General features: G+C 48.1%; 1 protein-coding gene across 12 annotated transcripts in view; it reads left to right on the plus strand.

Moving 5' to 3' along the window:
* The window catches only part of znf516 (zinc finger protein 516), a 309,840-nt gene that overhangs the window by 103,331 nt on the left and 184,425 nt on the right, over window positions 1–22,084 (plus strand). For 2 of the 12 annotated variants that reach the window (XM_070888589.1, XM_070888591.1), the window contains one exon: window positions 21,552–21,652. The exons of 8 other annotated variants lie outside the window; for them this stretch is intronic. The gene's annotated coding sequence lies outside the window, so the exon portion shown is untranslated. Of the gene's footprint in view, window positions 1–12,448; window positions 12,539–21,548; window positions 21,653–22,084 lie in introns of those variants that run through there. 2 more of the 12 variants (XM_070888592.1, XM_070888593.1) reach the window with 2 other exon arrangements.

Here is a 22,084-nt window from a genome sequence, read left to right on the forward strand (position 1 = left end):
CCTGAAAGTAGTAGGCCAGGTAAATAAGGTGGTTAAGAAGCATATGGAATGCTTGCCTTTATTAGCCGAGGCATAGAATATAAGAGCAGTGGGGTTATGCTTGAACTGTATAAAACACTGGCTAGGCCACAGCTGGAGTACTGTTACAGTTCTGGTCACCGCATTACAGGAAAGATGTGATTGCATTGGAGAGGGGACAGAGGAGATTTATGAGGATGTTGCCGGGAGTGGAGAATCTAAGCTATAAGGACAGATTGGATAAGCTGGATTTGTTTTCATTGGAACAGAGGAGGCTGAGGGGAGACCTCATTGAGGTCTATAAAATTATGAGGGACCTCGATATAGTGGATAGAAAGGGCCTATTTCCCTTAGCAGAGGGGTCAAGAATCAGGGGGCATAAATTTAAAGTAATTGGTAGAAGGTTTAGAGGGGATTTGAGGGGAAATTTCTTCATGCAGAGGGTTGTGAGGGTCTGGAACTCACCGCCTGAAAGGGTGCTGGAGGCAGAAGCCCTCACCACATTTAAAAAGAACTGTACTTGGATGTGCACCTGAAGTGCCGTAACCTGCACGGTTATGGATCAAGAGCTGGAAAGTGGGATTAGGCTTGTTGGCCGGCATGGACACGATGGGCCGAAATGACCTCCTTCCGTGCTGTAAACTTCTATGGGGTCAAGTTTCGGCCTGAATTGCTCCTATTTTTTTGGAGCAACTAGTTTAGAATGGAGATTCTTAGAAATTGCAATTCTCGGCATTTAGTTTGCTCCAGTTCTAGTGAGTTAGAATAGTTTCATTTTAGAACAGATTTTTTTTTCAAAAGGGGGCGTGTCCGGCCACTTGCATCTGTTTTGCAAGTTTAGGCAGCGGAAACTTACTCCAAACTAACTTAGAATGGAGTAAATGTAGATTTTTGTACGCTCAGAAAAATCTTGCCTACACTTACAAATCAGTGAACGAGAGATGGGAGGAGGCGAGGGAAGTTTACAAACATGAAACACGTCACTTTTACAAATAAAAAGCCATCATCAATAATAAATGATAAATAAATCAATAAATCAACCAATAAATCAATAAAAAAAAAGTAAAAAAAAAAATAAATCAATAAATAAAAAATTAAGTTTCTACTCACCGGCTGCAGCACCGGGAGCCCTCCAATAGCGTGCTGAGACGGGCCCCCCACCCCCCCCCCTCCCCCCCCCGCCAGTGTCTCTCTCTGTCAATGTCTCTCTCTCTGTCAGTGTCTCTCTCTCTCTGTCAATGTCTCTCTCTCTGTCAGTGTCTCTCTCTCTGTCAGTGTCTCTCTCTCTCTCTGTCAGTGTCTCTCTCTCTCTGTCAGTGTCTCTCTGTGTTTCTGACAGCGAGAGGTGGGGGGAGGAAGGGGAGAGGGAGGGAGAGAGGAGGGAGGGGGAAGGATGGGAGGAGAAGAGGGAGGGGAGAGGAGAGGAGGGGGGAAGGGAGGGGAGGAGAGTGGGGGAGGGGGGTGGAGAGCGTCAGACAGCGGACCTGAACGGGAGGGAGCCGGAGTGGGAGCTGAAGCTCAAGACGAGGGAGGTCCAGTCCGATCTTTGTCGCTCCAGTGAGCCCATTCGGCCAGGGCTAAGGGCGGCGTGCATCGGGCTCCTCCCACGCAGCCTCGGCGGCCTGGAACTACTGCACATGCGCGCACACTCTAGCGCGCATGTGCAGAGGTCCCGGCACTGTTTTCAGCTCCTGGATCTGGCTCCGCCCCCCACAGCTTGTGCTGCGCTGCGCCAAGGGCCTGGAATGTTCCAGCAGCGGGGAGAATACCGACGTAAGTTTTAGGCGCGGTTTTTGTTCTACAAAATTGGCGGAGCTCGTGGAGTTGCGCCGTTCTAAGCGTGGGGGCAAACGTGGGCCCCTTGATTCTATGATTTTGCTTATAGAGTTCTTCCATTGTGGGTTTTATTGGTTTCTGAGCACTGCAGAGTCAGCTGTCAGCACAGTTATTTTATTCATCACTCCAACAAGGTATGTACAAAGGCACGAAGACAAGAGCAGACTGAAGAGATTGCGAGATTCGCTTCCCTAAGTCTACAGTTCACCAGTGTTTAGCAAATCAGGATTTTCAGAGCCCCAAATCACTACCATTGGTTGCAAGGCAGCTTAAAACATTTACCCCAATGCACACAGTCACACTATTAAATTGTGGAAAGAATCCTGGTTAAATATTAACCGTCCAACAAAAACAATTTGGAAAATGTTGACAAAAAGCAGCTTGTTATTATAGAAATGCATCTGCTCCACATAGCGAATGGAGACAACAGATGCAACTAGTTAACATTTTAACTCCACTGATGGGAAAATGGGATCAGAAAATATAATTATTATAATGATCCAATTTCAAATTTCATTTTCAAACCATTTAATTGAACAAAGTAAAACCTCATACAAACATGACACAAATTGTGCTTTAATCTGCCCCATTTAAATGTTGTTTTAAATCCTCATCCTTGCATTTAAATCTCTCCATAGTCTCACCCGTCCCTATCTCTGTAACCTCCTCCAACCCTCTGGGATCTCTGTGCTCCTCCAATTCTGGCCTCTTTGCGCATCACCGATTTTCATTGCTCTACCATTTGCAGCCGTGCCTTCAGCTGCTGAGGCCCTAGGCTCTGAAATTCCCTCCCTAAACCTCTCCACCTCTCTCGCCTTCTTAAAGATGCTCCTAAAAACCTACTTCTTTGACCAAGTGTTTGGACATGGGCCCTGATATCGCCTTCTGTGGCGAGGTGTCAAAAATGTTTTATTGATATCGCTCTGGGAGGTTTTGCTACATTAAATGCACAATATAAATGTAAATTGTTGTTAATTTCATAGCCAACTGCATTTGATTATTTTGCAAAAACTGTCATAAATACGTATCAAATGGTTACCTGTGATGGTCACTTCACATTGTAAAGAGAGTTTACTGAAATAACCAAGAACTGCAGAGCATGATACAGAATCATAGATGGATACAGCACAGAAGGCCATTCGGCCCATCATTACAACAGTGACTACATTCCAAAAGTACTTAATTGGCTGTAAAGCGCTTTGAGACATCTGGTGGTCATGAAAGGCGCTATATAAATGTATTTCTTTTATCGTGCCAGCATGTGAAAACCAGAGAGGCACACAGAAATTAATAGATTTTTTTCCCCACTAATGCCCAAAAGATATCCCTCTTAATTCTGCTTGACAACCTCGTTCACTGCAGTGAGCAGTGGAGCTTTTAATTTTTTTAATTGAACTTCAAAAATAAATCTGCTGATCCATCAGGCTTCTAATGCCAAAAAAGAGCCAATTATACTGTCAGTTCTTTTCCAACATTGGAAATTCTACCAGTGCTGGTGAGAAGCTCAGACCACTGAGTCGTGGCTGTCCTTAAGCACCTAAGTTTTGCACTTTTTTCAAGTGAAATGCGGGCAAAACCAATACCATCGACAACTGTACCATCCGGGCAATAGCACTCGCCTGAAGGTTCACGAGAAGCCAAAGGTTCAATGGGTTCGGCCAACTCTGCAGGCTATTCCAGTCCCTGATAACTCATTAATGATACCGTGTGCAAAGTCACAGCCCTGCTTTTGATAGTTTCCACTGCACCAAACACAACTATTCCAACGCTCTCCTGGCTGGCCACCCACCTTGCACTCATAAGAACATAAGAAATAGGAGCAGGAGTAGGCCATATGGCCCCTCGAACCTGCTCCATTTAATACGCTCATGGCTGATCATGGACGCAGCGCCACTTCCCTGCCCGCTCCCCATAACCCCTTAATCCCTTATCGTTTAAGAAACTGTCTATTTCTGTCTTAAATTTATTCAATGTCCCAGCTTCCACAGCTCTCTGAGGCAGCGAATTCCACAGATTTACAACCCTCTGAGAGAAGAAATTATTCCTCATCTCAGTTTTAAATGGGCGGCCCCTTATTTTAAGATTATGCCCCCTTGTTCTAGTCTCCCTCATCAATGGAAACATCCTCTCTGCATCCACCTTGTCAAGCCCCCTCATAATCTTATACATTTCGATAAGACCACCTCTCATTCTTCTGAATTCCAATGAGTAGAGGCCCAACCTACTCAACCTTTCCTCATAAGTCAACCCCTCATCTCTGGAATCAGTCTTGTGAACATTCTCTGAACTGCCTCCAAAGCAAGTATATCCTTTCATAAATATGGAAACCAAAACTGTACGCAGTATTCCAAGTGTAGCCTCACCAGTACCCTGTATAACTAACAAGACTTATCTGCTTTTATACTCCATCCCCTTTGCAATAAAGGCCAAGATTCCATTGGCCTTCCTGATCACTTGCTGTACCTGCATACTAACCTTTTGTGTTTCATGCACAAGCACCCCCAGGTCCCGCTGTACTGCAGCACTTTGCAATCTTTCTCCATTTAAATAATAACTTGCTCTTTGATTTTTTTCTGCCAAAGTGAATAACCTCACACTTTCTAACATTATACTCCATCTGCCAAATTTTTGCTCACTCCCTTAGCCTGTCTATGTCCATTTTGCAGATTTTTTGTGTCCTCCTCACATATTGCTTTTCCTCCCATCTTTGTATCGTCAGCAAACTTGGCTACGTTACACTCGGTCCCTTCTTCCAAGTCATTAATATAGATTGTAAATAGTTGGAGTCCCAGCACTGATCCTTGCGGCACCCCACTAGTCACTGATTGCCAACCAGAGAATTAACCATTTATCCCGACTCTCTGTTTTATGTTAGTTTGCTAATCTTCAATCCATGCTAATAATATTACCCCCAACCCCATGAACTTTTATCTTGTGCAGTAACCTTTTATGTGGCAACTTGTCAAATGCCTTCTGGAAGTCCAAATACACCACATCCACTGGTTCCCCTTTATCCACCCTGTTGGTCACATCCTCAAAGAATTCCAGCAAATTTGTCAAACATGACTTCCCTTTCATAAATCCATGCTGACTCTGCCTGACTGAATTATGTTTTTCCAAATATCCGGCTACTGCTTCTTTAATAATGGACTCCAACATTTTCCCAACCACAGATATTAGGCTAACTGGTCTAGTTTCCTGCTTTTTGTCTGCCTCCTTTTTTAAATAGGGGCGTTACATTTGCAGTTTTCCAATCTGCTGGGACCTCCCCAGAATCCAGGGAAATTTGGTAAATTACAACCAATGCATCCATTATCCCTGCCGCTACTTCTCTTAAGACCCTAGGATGCAAGCCATCAGGCCCAGGGGATTTACCCACCTTTAGTCCCATTATCTTACTGAGTACCACCTCCTTTGTGATTGTGTAAGTTCCTCCCCCCCTATAGCCCCTTGACTATCCACTGTTGGAATATTGTTAATGTCCTCTATCGTAAAGATTGATACAAAATATTTGTTCAGAGTTTCTGCCATGTTCCCCATTACTAATTCCCCGGTCTCGTCCTCTAAGGGACCAACATTTACTTTAGCCACTTTTTTCCTTTTTATATACCTATAGAAACTCTTGCTATTTGTTTTTATATTTCGTGCTAGTTTACTTTCATAGTCTATCTTCCCTTTCTTAATCATTTTTTTAGTCATTGTTTGCTGGCTTTTAAAAGTTTCCCAATCTTCTGTCCTCTCACTAGTTTTGGCCACTTTGTATGCCCTTGTTTTTAATTGGATACTGTCCTTTATTTCTTTAGTTAGCCACGGATGGCTATCTTTTCTTTTGCACCCTTTCCTCTTCACTGTGGTCCCAATGCCTCAGGAAACTACAGCCCTCCTGCCTGCACCATCTCTCCAGCCACGCATTCATCTGCTCTATCCTCCTATTTCTGTACTCACTAGCTCGTGGCACCAGGAGTAATCCGGAGATTAGTATCTCCTAGCTCCCTAAACACTGCCTGCAGGACCTCATCCCTATTTCTACCTATGTCATTGGTCCCAATATGGACCTCTCCCCCAGAATGCCCTGCAGCCGCTCGGTGACATCCTTGACCCTAGCACCAGGGAGGCAACATACCATCCTGGAGTCACGTCAGCGACCACAGAAACGCCTGTCCGCTCCCCTGACTATCGAATCCCCTACCACTACAGCTCTTCCATTCTTCTTCCTCTCCCTCTGTGCAGCTGAGCCACCCGTGGTGCCATGGACTTGGCTCTGGCTGCACTCCCCAGAGCCACCATTGCCTTCACCGGTATTCAGAACAGAGTACCGGTTGGAGAGCGAGATGGCCTCTGGGGACTCCTGCACTACCTGCCTGGTCCTCCTCTTCTGCCTGGCAATCACCCATTCCCTCTCTGCCTGCACACTCTTAAGCTGTGGGATGACCACCTCTAGAAACATGCTATCGATGTAGCTCTCAGTCTCACGGATGCAACGCAGTGACTCCAGCCGCCGCCCAAGCTCCAAAACACGGAGCTCGAGTTGGTGCAGCTGGAGACACATGGTTGTCCCGGCTGTGCGAAGCATCCAGGATTTCCCATATGCCACAGGATGTGCAATCCACGGGACTGAGCTACCCTGCCATCCCTCCAGTTACACTCGAAACTATCAAGTAGAACTAAACTCTAAACCTGAGCAAAACACACCCAGCAAGCAGCTGATTTAATTAATTAGTTCTCCTTAGATAATAAAGATCACTTATCTATTTAATTGCAGTTCCGAACTTACACCAATGCCCAAGGTTTTTTAAAGCAAAGAAAATTACTCACCAATCCACCAGCCAATCACTTACCTGCTTGGCTGTGACGTCACACTTCAATTTTGATTCTGTTTACTTTTTGTCCCTAACTCCTGTCGCTGCAGCAGCTCGCTCCTCCTGATCTGCTGCTCCTTCGACTGCCGCCGCCCTTTTGTAATCCCGCGCTCAGGTCTCGCGATGTTCGCTCCTCCGTAAACCTGAGCTCCTCCAAAACTCTGCTGCCCGTATCCTAACTCGCACCAAGTCCTGTTCACTCATCACCCTCCCCCCCCCCCCCTCCCGTGCTCGCAGACCCACATTGGCTCCCGGTCCGGCAATGCCTCAATTGTAAAAATTCTCATCCTTGTTTTCAAATCCCTCCATGGCCTCTTCGGGGTAGGAGGCTGGAAGTTTCTGGGGCTAATTTTGAATGCTAAACTGCTGTCACTGCAGTACATTCTGCAGGTTAGCCTTCCCTCCTGACTCAACACCAGCTCAACCAGTGTTCCTTAGGACAACTCCTCGTCCGTCAGCTGGGAGTTGGCTGACGTGCATTAAGTGCTTTAAGCAACTGAACCTGATTCCCGACTGCTCTTCTGGAGCCAGGCAGTAAACAAAGTAAAGAGCAACTTAAAAAACAGTCTCTGGTTGATGGCTGGGATCTCGGTAATTTCTTGGATGAAGGACAGAAGGGAAAGGCAAGCTAAATCCTAGCGGGGATTGGGTGGACATTTTAATTAAATCCATTTGGGACAATTACAGTTGGACCTCTCTGGTCCGGCACCCTTGGGATCTGACCAGTGCCGGACCAGAGAATTTTCCGAAACACGGAAGGTCAATGGGTGATAACGCTGCTGACAACGACCCGGACGCGTTGCGCGCATGCACGGCACAGAAGCCTACTGCGCAGCATTTAGTCGTCCAGAATCACTCCGGCCTCAATCAGCTGCCTGTCCTTCCTTTCCCTTTCCTTGCACGGCTCGCTTACCTCAATGAACATCAGTCATTGAAGGTTGGCATGCAGGTACAGCAGACGTTTTAAGAAAGCAAATGGCATGCTGGCCTTCATAGCGAGGGGATTTGAGTCCAGGGGCAGGGAGGTGTTGCTACAGTTGTACAGGGCCTTGGTGAGGCCACACCTGGAGTATTGTGTACAGTTTTGGTCTCCTAACTTGAGGAAGGACATTCTTGCTATTGAGAGAGTGCAGCGAAGGTTCACCAGACTGATTCCCGGGATGGTGGGACTGACCTATCAAGAAAGACTGGATCAACTGGGCTTGTATTCACTGGAGTTCAGAAGAATGAGAGGGGACCTCATAGAAACGTTTAAAATTCTGACGGGGTTAGACAGGTTAGATGCAGGAAGAATGTTCCCAATGTTGGGGAAGTCCAGAACCAGGGGACACAGTCTAAGGATAAGGGGTAAGCCATTTAGGACCGAGATGAGGAGGAATTACTTCACCCAGAGAGTGGTGAACCTGTGGAATTCTCTACCACAGAAAGTAGTTGAGGCCAATTCACTAAATATATTCAAAAAGGAGTTAGATGAAGTCCTTACTACTCGGGGGATCAAGGGGTATGGTGAGAAAGCAGGAATGGGGTTCTGAAGTTGCATGTTCAGCCATGAACTCATTAAATGGCGGTGCAGGCTAGAAGGGCCGAATGGCCTACTCCTGCACCTATTTTCTATGTTTCTATGTAATACCTCAAAAATCAACATACATACGCACAAAAAAAACTAGAGCTAGGAGATAAAGTGGAGGATAAAGTCAAGGAGAGACGCCGACCCTTATCCACGATCCTACTCCCGGCGCCAGTCCGTGTGTAAGCCGCGAGCAGAGCTTTACTGGTGGAAGTAGCAGCCTCCTCGCACTGAGACACACACACACAACAACCCCCCCCCCCCCCGAGACCAGGGGGGAGGGGAAAATGTCGGCTCTGCCCGGCGCTGCAGCTGCAGCCTGCAGAGCATGAGCGCCTGCCAATCAACAAGGAGAGGCAGCCTCGGCAGCGTGGAACGCGTGTCAAACCACAGCACCAGCCAGTGTGTAAAACCTCCAGCTGGCTAGGGCAAGGCTGCCAAGATTTGTCATCCAAAATGCATCACATGTACATTTAACGTGTGGAGCCACAATTTTTATTTTCAATGGATGCCACCCACGCCGGGACTGATGCCGGACCAAGGATGTTTCTGGACTAAAGAGTCCCGGACTGGAGAGGTACAACCTGTATATGCATTTCAGAGACCAGTTGACTTTAAATAATTTACAATTATTAAGTATAGAGTAACGGTCATTGTGAAGTTATGAAAAGTGTCTGAACAGTAACTACACTTCTAAACGCTCTTAATTGGCAGTAAAGCACTTTGGGATGTCACTGAGGCCCCGAAAGCGCTATAGAAATGCAAGTTATTTCTTTGATCTACAGTCCTGTTCGAAGAAAAGGAAAAACTTGCATTTATATCCTTCCTTCCTTCCTGTTATGTATGTAATAACTCGATAGACTGAATACTGTAAACTAACACAGGTACAAACTTGGCTCTGCTTTATTCGGGCCCAAAGTGATTACATTACATGATGGCTTGCCTTTTATACCTGGGCCGCACACACGTGTGTACAGCCCAATGACCTCCGTCAGTGGCGTCACCTGGTGGCTAGTAACCCCAAGCATACATACACGACACTGCCTTCCTTCCTTCCTTCCTTCTATTTCTTCCATTTTTTCCTATTCTTTCTTTTCATTTCCTGGTAGTCTTGCAGGCTGGTGCTTGTTCAGGGAGTGAACGTGTGAGTTGGGGTTAGGACCCCAGCTGGGCAATATGAGGGATGCTACAGTAGAGTTTCTGTGCTAAGGAGGGGAAAAATCTGCCAGGGTTCTGACTCTGATAGCAATCTAGAAACTTGATTGGCACTTTGGACTCTCAGGTGTGTGTTGGGTGGGTGGGAGGCGAGGCAAGTTGTAAGCTCACCCGCTGCTCCAGATACGAGGCCCAGGCTATTTTAAGTCCCAGGCCTCAATTAAATTTAGTCGGTTGACATCCGGGATGAAATTCTTTAAAAGGATCCAGCATAGCTTTACATAACAGTCAGGAAACAGCAGAAATTACCACAAGCAGGAGACCAAATGATCGAAATCCTCCAGAACTACACAGTCATGCATGAATGTGTTATGTAATGATGTGTGTATCGTCCCAGTACCTTAAATGTAATGTAAGCACTATGCCACACCACAGAGGGTGCTGTGGTGGGAAACCTGGTAGTACCTGTAACAGGTGCTATATAAGGCTGACCACCACACCTGAGAGGCACTCTGGAGCTGAACAATAAAGGACGAAGGTCACAGCAGTTCGATCAACACCAGACCGTGTGGAGTCAGTGATTTGTGTGCTACATACACCACATTGGCGACGAGGAAGCGGACGAACTCTACGCAACCATGGCTACTCTGGGCTCGCTAAAGGATTTTACCGTGGGCACTGATTGGGAGACCTTTACGGAAAGGCTCGAGTACTACTTCACAGCAAACGACCTGACGGAGGACACAGACGCACTGAGAGAGAAACATAAGGCAATATTGCTCTCCAGTTGTTGAGATGAGGTTTACCGTCTCGTCAGGGATTTGCTGGCACCTGGGAGCGCCAGGGACAAGTCATACGAGGAGCTGACTGAACTCATTCGTGACCAGTTGAAACCGAAGGAGAGCATCCTCACGGCCAGATACAAATGTTACCATCACTGCAGACCCGAGGGCCAGGATATCACCAAATATGCTGCGGACCTCAGGAGACTCGCGGCGCCGTGTGATTTTGGGGCACACCTTGACGAGGCTTTGCGGGACGTTTTCGTTATGGGGATTGGCCACGAGGGCCTCCTTCACAAGCTGTTAGCCACGGAACCCACAGTCACTCTGACAAAGGCCATCACCATCAGCCGGGCATATATGATCTCGACTTGCAGCACCAAGCAATAATCTACACAGTCTCGAACCCGGCAGGCACTGTCCATAGGATAGCGCCCACCACGGACAAAACTGCAGAACGTGGCTCTACCCGGGGCAGAGAGCACGGGCCTCGGGATCCTGGAGCTCAGAGTCCGCCGAGAGGGGCTAATCAAGCAGCACCATGCTGGCGCTGTGGAGGAAGCCATGGGGCTCACCTGTGCAGGTTTGCGGAGTACACGTGCAATACCTGCCACGTTAAAGGCCACCTTCAGCATATGTGTAAAAGAAATCGGACTCACCATGTGGCTGAGGAGATGGGGGATGATCCACTGTTCAGCGAGGAGCAGGTAGAAGAAGATGAGGTGCTTGGACTGTATATGTGCACTGACGATTAGCCCCAGTGATAAGTGAAGTAAAAATCAACGGAGTCCCAGTGAGTATGGAAGTGGACACGGGCTCGGGTCCGTCGTTGATGAGTCGGAGAACTTTTGATAAACTGTGGATTAACCCAGCTGCACAACCCAAGCTGGTCCCGGTCACGGCGAAGCTGCGTACCTACACCAGGGAACTAATACCTGTTCTTGGCAGAGCGATGGTGCAGGTATCCCACGGGGACGAGACGCACACTTTACCTTTGTGGGTCGTTGCAGGCGATGGGCCGACACTCCTCGGCCGGAGGTGGATGGGGACAGTCCGTGGGAGATGGGAAGACTTCATTCCTCCACAGGCTGCTGCTCCCTGGGGTGCTGCCGTGCCCCGGGTCCCCAGAGAGCAGCGCCGACCAAGCTGGAACTGCAGCCTCAATCCACCCACAGGCAAGTCCCAGCCCCGGACCTCACACAGAGACCCTGCAGCCCCAGCCCCCACAGGCAAGTCCCAGGCCCGGATCTCACACAGAGACCCTGCAGCCTCAGCCCTCACAGGCAAGTCCCAGCCCCGGACCTCACACAGAGATCCTGCAGCCTCAGCCCCCACAGGCAAGCAGCCCTGCACAGAGGGGCCTAGTGGGGGGGGGGGGGGGGGGTGAGCCGGCGGGGCGTTGCGGGCGGGGTGCTGAGGGATCCAGGGGCCGGCGGTTCGGAAGGGCCCCGCAGAGGAAGAGGCCGCTGGGCGGGCCCCACCGAGGAGCTGGAGGCCATGGCAGCCGCAGGGAGGACGCGGCAAGTGCGGCCGCTGGAGAGGCCACGACGGCCGCAGGAGAGGCGGCAAGTCAGGTGGCAGCGGAGGGGAGCAGAGGCTGCGACGGCGGAGGGCATCCGGAGCAGCGGAGAAGAAAATGGCGGCGGCATCGTGTCGGAGCTGCAGAGCATCAAAGATGGCGGCACCCAAGGAGAAGCCTCGTGGAATCCTCCTGCATCAAAGATAGCGCCTTAAAGAGGAAAGGGCCTTACGAAGAGGTGGTCCTTTGTTTGGCAGAGCGAGTCTAAAATGAGCTATGTTAATGTGAGATAGTGAATTTATAATAAGAATTACTTTTTTTATGCTGAATGGCCACTGTATTTGTGTAAAATAATGGATGAAGTACAATTAATGATAACGGCTAACCAGGAAATCAAGGTTCCGCTACCAGTCAATAACCAGTTAATGTACCAGATAATATGTACCATACTAACGCACTGTCTATGCCCACATGCCTTCCGTTGGACAAGTGTGATGTTATGTAATGATGTGTGTATCGTTGTCCTGCGTCCAGGTGGGGGGGGGGGGGGGGGAAGTGATGTTATGTAATGATGTGTGTATCGTCCCAGTACCTTAAATGTATTATAAGTACTATGCCACACCACAGAGGGCGCTGCGGTGGGAAACCCTGGTAGTACTTGTAACAAAGGCTATATAAGGCTGACCACCACACCTGGGAGGCACTCTGGAGCTGAACAATAAAGGACGAAGGTCACAGCAGTTAGACTTACACCAGACCGTGTGGAGCCAGTGATTTGTGTGCTACATACACCACAGAATGGGTACAAAAAAACTCTTGGTTTAAATTTAAGACAAAAACAGCTTGTGCTAAATTGATAAATATTTCTGACTAAAGACGTAATCAATTTCTCATCAGCCTTTGAGAAAACAATGCCTACAGTCAGTCACACAAGGGAGGGAACTTAGGAAAAAATATATATACACAATAAAGAAGTCAGTCAGGCAAAATGTAGTAACCGTTCCAGCCTCTGAGGTGAGATTAATGAAATCAGTCACACAGAACAAATATACAGAAATCACAATTATTCTCAAGTTAGCTGTCCAGACTCCAATAAAACTAACTCGCTACACATCCCTTTCTGGATTATGCTTTTATGTTATAAAGAAACTGCGCTTGTAGTTTTGCCCAATGGCTATTCTGATTTCCCTTATTTTTCCTGAAGGCAGCAGCTTAAGCTGAGGCTCAGTGGATCGCATTCTCGCCTGTGAGTCAAAGATTGCGGTTCAAGCTCCACTTCAGAGACTTGAGCACAAAAATCTAGGCTGACACTATAGTGCAGAACTGAGGGAGCTGTCTTTCGGGTGAGATGTTAAACATGCTCTCTGATGTGGATATAAAAGATCCCATGTCACTATTTCGAAGGAGAGCAGGGGAGTTATCCCTGGTGTCCTGGCCAATATTTATCCCGCAATCAACATCACTAAAAACAGATGTTCTAGTCATTATCACATTGCTGTTTGTGGGAGCTTGCTGTGCGCAAATTGACTGCCAGGTTCCCTACATTACAACAGTTACTGCTCTTCAAAAGTACTTATTGGCTGTAAAGCTCTCTGGGATGTCCTGAGGTCGTGAAAGGCGCTACATTAATGCAAGTTCTTGATTTATCTGAGGCTTCATAAACTTCATAGGCTGCTCTTGTCCTCACTCAGGGCTCAATTTACCCCGGTTATTTGCACCGTTTTTTTGGCGCGCACCGTTTTTTCTGGTGTATTTATTTTTTTCAAAGTTTCCCCCTGCGATCTGTGCCGACATAACTGACTTAGTTACGATTTTTCTAGGCCAGTTTTTTTTACATCATGTCTGCACCGGCTTTTTCAATTATTCGCAGTTTGGCCAACATTTTTTTCTCTTAGGTCGGCATATCTTGCCACTCCCGAAAAACCTTCTGGTGAATTAACAAAACCAGCGCACATTCACTAAACTGCGCTGAAAGACGCCATTGTTTTTAAATCAAAGATTTTGGAGGGAGTCAAGAACACTGTTGTTGCATATGCAATAACTCAATAGGCTTAGTACCGTGAACTCAATCAGGTGCGACCTGACTACTTTATTAGCTCTCAAAGTGAGAATTAAACATGGAGGTTTTCTTTATATACAAGGGCTGCACATGTGTGTCTGTGGCCCAATGACCTCCGACAGTCACTCCCCCTGGTGGCAGGTAAACCCAGGCATACATACATTACATCATTCCCCCCAAGATCTTAGTGTCAGTCCTATTTACAAATTGAGATGGTTCGGGGCTTTCCGCTCCCTAGTTGATCGTCTCAGTTCAATTCCAGATCTGGATGAGCTCTCCGAGTCATTCATGACTTGAAACTGGGTAGCCGATCTAATGGGAGTGGCAGTGTCCATGTCGGGGATTGAAGGTCCAGATTCATTGACAACAGCAGGGTCTTCTGATGGCTGAATATGAATCGGTTGGTGATTGCTGGTGTCATTTTCAAGTTGTTCCGGTTCGTCTGTGTGCCGCAATTTCGTCTGATCAATGTACCTCCTGCATGTTTGTCCATTAGTGAGCCTGACAATAAGCATCCTGCTACCCTCCTTGGCCGTAACAGTGCCAGTGATCCACTTGGGGCCTTGACCATAATTTAGCACATACACAGGATCATTAATAGAGATGTCGCGTGACACGGCAGTGCGATCATGCTACCACGGCTGATGTTGACGTCTGTTTTCAATGTGATCGTTAATATCAGGGTGGACAAGCGAGAACCTGGTCTTGAGACCTCCCTTCATCAACAGTTCAGCAGGGGGGACCCCGGTAAGCGTGTGGGGTCTCATCCTGTAACTAAGCAGTATGCATGACAAGCGAATCTGCAAAGAACCGTGAGTTACGTGTTTCAGGCTCTGCTTGATGTTTTGGACGGCCCGCTCCGCTTGACCATTGGACACGTGTTTGAATGGTGCTGACCTTACATGCTTGATACCATGGAGTCTCATAAACTTTTCAAACTCCAAACTCATGAAGCATGAGCCGTTGTCGCTCACAACGATGTCAGGCAGACCATGAGTAGCGAACATGGTATGAAGGCTCTCAATGGTGACTGTGGATGTGCTGGATGACATGATTACACATTCTATCCATTTGGAATACGCATCCACCACCACCAAAAACATTTTGCCCAGGAAAGGACCCACATAGTCGATGTGGATCCTCGACCATGGTTTGGATGGCCATGACCACAGACTTAGCGGAGATACCACTGGTGCATTGCTTAACTGCATGCAAGTGTTGCACTGATGCACACATGACTCCAAATCAGAGTCAATGCCAGGCCACCAAATGTAAGCCGGGCAATGGCCTTCATCATCACAATATCGGGATGGGTACTGTGTAAATCCCGTACAAATTTCTCCCTGCCTTTTTTGGGCATAACAACACAATTACCCCATAGCAAACAATCAGATTGAATAGATAGTTCGTCTTTGCGACAGTTGTAAGGTTTGGTCTCATCATACACTTCCCTGGGAATGGCCGACCAATCACCATTAAGGACACAACGTTTTACAACCAATAAGATCGGATCCTGGCTGGTCCAGGTCCTAACTTGTTGAGCAGTGACAGGCGCCCCTTCAGTCTCAAAGGCAACCATGACCAACAGTATGTCTGCGGACTGTGGTGTTTTCAACTCCGGCGTGGGCAACGGTAAACGGCTCAATGCATCGGCACAATTCTCGGTGCCCGGTCTATGGTGAATGACATAATCATAGGCAGATAATGTCAGCGCCCACCTCTGGATGCGGGACGACACATTGGTATTGATGCCTCTATGCTCTGAAAACAAAGATATGAGCGGCTTATGATCGGTTTCAAGCTCGAAACAAAGCCCAAACAGATACTGGTGCATCTTTTTAACCCCATATATGCAGGCTAAAGCTTCTTTCTCTACCATGCCGTAGGCTCTTTCTGCTTTGGACATGCTTCTCGACGCGTACGCAACGGGTTGTAGTTTGCCCGACTCATTGGATTTTTGGAGCACGCAACCAACCCCATATGACGAAGCGTCACAGGCCAATACTAAACGCTTGCACAGGTCATAATGTACCAGCAATTTGTTGGAACAAAGCAGATTTCTAGACTTCTTGAAGGCCCTGTCTTGAGATACACCCCAAACGCAGTTGTCACCTTTTCTAAGCAGCATGTGCCGCGGCTCTAATAATGTGCTTAATTTAGGTAAAAAATTACCGAAGAAGTTGAGAAGATCAAGGAACGAACGCAGCTCCGTCACATTCTGGGGTCTGGGTGCATTTTTGATGGCCTCTGTTTTTGAGTCCATAGGCCTGATGCCATCTGCAGCAATCTTCCTTCCCAGGAATTCGACTTCCAGTGCCATGAAGATGCACTTTGAACGTTTCAGCCTGAGCCCCATTTTGTCCAGGCGACGTAGAACCTCTTCCAGGTTGTGCAGGTGTTCAGCAGTGTCACGACCTGTTACCAGAATGTTGTTTTGGAACACCACGGTTCTAGGAACGGGCTTCAGTAAACTCTCCATGTTTCTCTGAAATACGGCTACAGCCGAGTGAATTCGGAAAGGACACCTGTTGTAAATGAACAGCCCTTTATGCGTATTGATGCACGTAAGTTTCTTTGATGATTCGACAAGCTCCTGTGTCATATAGGCCGACGTCAGATCCAATTTGGTGAACGATTTTCCCCCGGCTAGTGTGCAAACAGCCTTTGGTAACGGGTACTGATCCTGTTTCGAAACTTGGTTGATCGTAACCTTGTAGTCTCCACAAATCCTGACAGTGCCATCACTCTTCAGCAAAGGAACAATGGGACTAGCCCATTCGTTAAGTTCGACCGGTGAAATGACCCTTTCACATTGGAGTCTGTCCAGTTCGATTTCGACCTTCTCACTCATCATGTACGGGACCGCCCGGGCTTTGTGATGGACGGGTCTTGCATCCGGGTCCAGGTGGATCTGCACCTTGGTTCCCGTGAAGTTGCCGATGCCCAGTTTAAACAGCGAGGGAATTTTGCTCAGCACTTGAGCACACGAAGTGTCATCCACCAATGACAAAGCTTTAATATCGTTCCAGTTCCACTTTATTTTTTCGAGCCAACTCCTGCCGAACAACGTTGGACCATTGCCTGGAACAATCCACAACGTTAGATCATGAACCGCCCCATCGTACGACACCTTGCACTGCCAGTCACTGGTATGAGCTCTTTGGTGTAGGTACGCAATTTTGTATTTACTGGACTCAGCTTGGGTTTCACGGCCTTGGTGTCCCACAGCTTTTCGTAAGTCCTCTGGCTCATAATTGACTGACTCGCAGCCGTGTCTTAATTCCGTTCAATTTTACTTCAATTATTATCGGTTGGCTCGTTGTCAGGAACGAATATACCCGATACACTTCCTCCTTCGGTACCTCGGGTTGCATTGCCGGATCCGCTCTGGATCGGTCATCATCAGCCACGTGGTGTGTCGCAGCACGCTTGCTGAGCTGTAGACACATCCGCTGAAGGTGCCCCATTTTTGCACAGCCTCTACAAATATACTGTCTGAAACGGCACTGATGAGGCCGATGATTGTCCCCACAACACCAACAGGGTGAAATCGGATTCGTACCCAATGGCGGACTTCGAGCAGCTACAGATTTTACAAACACAGTCGGGTAGGCCCTGCCAGGTGCAGCTCTGCCACCCGATGACACAATCTGGTGCACAGTACTTGCTGTGGAGTTCCGACTCTGCGAGGATATCTGCTTTGTACTATTGACCGTGGTCAGGCAAGCCTGGGCGATCGTGATGGCCCTGCTGAGATCCAGCGTCTCCGCAGCCAGCAGCTTCCGCAGGATCACCTCGTGGTTTATGCCTATTACAAAGACATCGCGCAGCATGTCTTCCAACGCGGTTCCAAACTTACACGGCCCAGCGAGACGTCTCAGGTCGGCAACAACTTCCGCCACGTCCTGGCCCTCAGAACGAACATGCTTGTAAAAGCGATATCTCGAGATAATGATGCTTTCTTTAGCTTTGAGATGGTCCCGAATCAGAGCACACAATTCCTCACAGGTCTTTTCCATTGGACGTGCAGGTGGGAACAGATTCTTTATGCGGCCAGAGATTTTTGGACCACAAACCGTGAGGAAAACCGTCCTGTGCCTAACTGCGTCAGCGGCTTCATCCATCTTGTTGACCATGACGTACTGGTCGAGGCGATCTGTAAATTCCTCCCAGTCTTCTCCCTCCACGAATTGCTCCAGGATTCTAACGGTGCTCATTTTTTTTTGTGTGTGAAAGTTCGGATTGTGCCTCGTCGCCAAATGTTACATATGCAATAACTCAATAGGCTTAGTACCGTGAACTCAATCAGGTGCGACCTGACTCTACTTTATTAGCTCTCAAAGTGAGGATTAAACACGGAGGCTTTCTTTATATACAAGGGCTGTACATGTGTGTCTGTGGCCCAATGACCTCTGACGGTCGCTCCCCCTGGTGGCAGGTAAATCCAGGCATACATACATTACAACTGTCAAAATCAATAATAAAGTTCAACCTTTTTTACCTGTCAACGTAGAAGTGTAAATTTGTTGGATTTCAGAAATGTTCTCATTTTTTTTACTCACTCACATGCCACCAGCGAACATCTTGAAGCAGGGCTGGAGGGTCGTAGGTTTGGCCGGCAGAATCGGCCTCGCACTTGGACACAGTGGCTTGGGGATCGGCTACAAAACAAGCCGTTACGGGGGGAGGGGGAGGGGAGAGAGAGAGAGGTGCCGATAGGAAGGCTTGGAGCCCAGGGATAGGGAGGGAGGGAGGGAGGGAGAGAGAGAAGTCACAAAAAATTAGTAAAGGCTGGGGGATGCGGTGGGTGGGTGGTGGGGGCGCTGATGGAGGGAGGAGAGAAGAGGAGAGAAATTCCGATCGGAAGGCTTGGAGCCCGGGGAGGGGGAGGGAGAGAGAAAAGTCACAAGACTCAAGGGGGGCGGGGGGTGGGGGGGGGAAGAGAGGAGAGGTCACAAGACCTTTGGGTGTGGTCCATCCATACAACTACCTGGAGAGATACAACTGCCAAACTGTGCTACCCGCTTTCCTGCCGTTTTGAGCTTCTTTCAAAGGTTAAATTTAAGTCAACAACTATTCCACATGGACATGTTTACTGTTTGGAGCTGTTCTGTAATGTTGTGTTGTGTTAATGGAACATTGTTCAGTTGTAATGTAAAATATATTTTATTCACAAGATTACAATAACTTAACTTTAATAAAATTATTCTTGTATCAAACTTTACTTTAAGATCACTCTTTAAGGTCACTTAAAAACTTTTAAGATCACTTATAAACTTGTAAATTTACATAACTTACAAAAAACTTTTAATTTGAGAACAGTTACGACAATAACAATAACAATAATAATAACAACAACAGCAGCAAAGAAAGGCTGCACCTATCTCTCATCCCCCTTACTCTAACACCACCCGCTGCGCTTGGTCTTGGACTGTCCACCACCCCTGCCCACAGGTGCAGTGTTTCTAGGCTTGATACCAAGCTTATTATTTCTAACATCTTGGGTACTGCGCACCTCTTCAGGGTGGGGGGTGTCAGCATCAGGCAGCAAGTTGGACGGCCCAGGCGACAAGTTGGAGGGCCCAGCTTAGGGCTCTTCAGAGGCTGGTGTGGGGATTGGAGTGGGAGTGGCAGTTGATTCTGTCAGTGGGCGCGGGGTCTGGGCTTGTTCCCTTATTGCAGCAGCTAACTCCAACATGCTGTCCCTCATGCACCCTGATAGTGTCTCAATGACCTGCAACATTTCCTCTGTCATGGCCAGTGACGTGGTTTGCACTACTTCTGACATTCCCTCCCTCATGGCCAGTGACATGGTTTGCACTACCTCTGACCTTCCCTCCCTCATGGCCACTATTCCCTCACTGATGGTCCGAATATCATTCCCATTTCTCATGAGAGTGTTGTTACTTCTCCCGACAGTCCCGCTACCTCATCACTCAACTCACTGATGGCACCCAGGAATGATCGGGTAAGGTCAATGCTCTCCGCACTCAATGACATCATCTGAACCACATCTGTTAGATCCAGCACCTCAGGAGAGTGCGGTCGAGCTCTCCTTCCCCTCCTCCTCATGGGTGTGGCTTGCACCCCAACACTGGGACCCGCAGCCTGGGACGGTGGGGCCCTGGGTGTGCCTCGCTGCACCACACCACTGGGACCCACAACCTCGGAAGGTGTGAAACCACCAACACTTAAACCACTAGTTACAGAAGCGGCTGTCACCTCCATGAGCGAAACCGCCTCCAAAGTCAGTACAACAGTGGGAGCTTCATCCAGCTCCATCCCCTCCCCCTCACCCCTATGTTCTTGGTCTGGAGGGTTGGATTGGAAGATGTTCTACTCTTCAGGCTCATCCACATCTGAATCTTCTTCTGCATTGTCAGGATTGGGCTCAAGTTCTGCAAAAGATAACAGAATGGTTAGCAACAGAGGGGGCAGGGTGGGTGGCATTAGTAGGCTCATACATCGCAGGCCAGGTAGCAGGCTGATTTGAAGGACCATGATGAATTTTCAGGACTTGCCCTCTCCCTCGAGTGTGGGCCCAGCTTGTGCAGTACTGATTGCTTTTTTCCAGGCAGGACCCATCAAAGCAGCGACCATCTCTTCCAAGGGAGTCAGTGGGTGCAGATTTGGCGGGCCTCCTCCTGTTCGAGTTCTTTCCCTTTTGTTGTGGGACAATTTCCTCTGCAAAGATGAAATTGCAACTTTTTAGAGAGAGGGTGGCTTTCTGCATGGTGGGACATATACAGCTGGTCACATTTACAATTGCATTGAATAAATGAAAATATTACTTACATTAACTACTTGACCAAGGCCCTGCCATTTCTTTTTACACTGGCTTCCAGATTTCAGGGTGGTCACCATTGCACAGTAATCTTCTGCAACTTGGTTCCAGTGTTGCTTCATTTCTTTGGGTGGAACTTTTATGTGACCTCTGCTGGTATCCAGCTCCTGCCGCCTGTTCTCAATCACAGTAACTAGTGCCTCCACTTCTTCCAGTAAGAAATTCTTGGTCCTTGCTCCGCATTGCATCTTGTATTGTTCCAGCTGCGATTTTTCCAATGCTCTCATGCAGCACTTGTAACACACACAACTGGCTCTTTAAAAGTGGCTGATTGTCAAATCCGAGCTACACTGAGCATACGCATCCATTGGAACGACGTTAAAAACGTAACTTTTTCTCTCCGCGCATGCGCAGAAGGTGCGGCATTGTGTTTTCGCGCAGACAGCAGGCTCCACCACACCCCCGCCCCCCGCCTCCCCCCCGACCCCGAGGCGACTGGACATGCTGTGCGACGCCAAATTCGAATTGTGCATCGGGGAAAGTTTGGCAAAATATTTCTGCCGCATTTCTGGCCTAGAAAACCTGCCGTAACTCTGGCAATACGCCAGAAAATGGGCTTGGGGAAAATTGAGGCCATAGTCTTTTTCAGGGAGCGGACTTGGAGCCTTTCTGATCTGTACGATGCAGTAACTTGCCACAGAGTGCATACACCGATAGAGCTGTTGGGATGGGGAGCATAATCCCAGGTACAGACCTACCGTCCCCCACTGCCGCCACACCCCCCCACACTTAGACTGTCCCCGCTGATCCGACAATCGCCTATATCGGGACAATGGCGTGACGTTTCGCCATCACCATAGATGTGAATTACAAAGGCCGCTTAAAACCGTGTTAAATGGGCCGATTATTTTTACTGCCTTAAAGATGCTATATAAATGCAAGTTGTTCTTATTGTATTTGTTGGTTCAGCAGACCCCGCGAAGATCTTTAATGTCATCCTATAGCCGCAGGACTGCATCCAAGCCCCAGATGTAACCACAGACAGGAACTTTTATGCTGATGCCCTTCTCAAGGTTTGGCCCTAACTTGTCGGAAGTGATTTGGGATAACCGTTCGCATTCAGTGTAGCCTGGGAGTGATAGATTGATCAATTTAAAGAGGGAAGACTGAGTAAACTTGTGCCATTGACTACAAATTCTTGACACACCTCCATGGTTTGCCTTGGCACAGTTGAGGATTTGTGGTCATTAACAGATTTCGAGGCCTATTCATGCTCTTTGGAGGCTGCGTGTGACTGTTCGTATTATGGGCTGACCTCGGGGTATAACGTGAGGTCAGCTCACATGCATGAAGCTGTGGCTAGTCCCAGAGCACAGCATCTAATGTACTTGATCTGCTCTGGGAGGAAGTGGGGGCGGGGGAGTGGAGGAGGGGTCAAAAGTGCTGTGTTTGGTGCCAGCTGCCAATTGCCTTTAAAACTGTCCTGCTGTGGAGGAGGCGAGGGA

The sequence above is a fragment of the Pristiophorus japonicus genome, chromosome 1 (genome assembly GCF_044704955.1).
Source record: "Pristiophorus japonicus isolate sPriJap1 chromosome 1, sPriJap1.hap1, whole genome shotgun sequence".
NCBI lineage: Eukaryota > Metazoa > Chordata > Chondrichthyes > Pristiophoridae > Pristiophorus > Pristiophorus japonicus.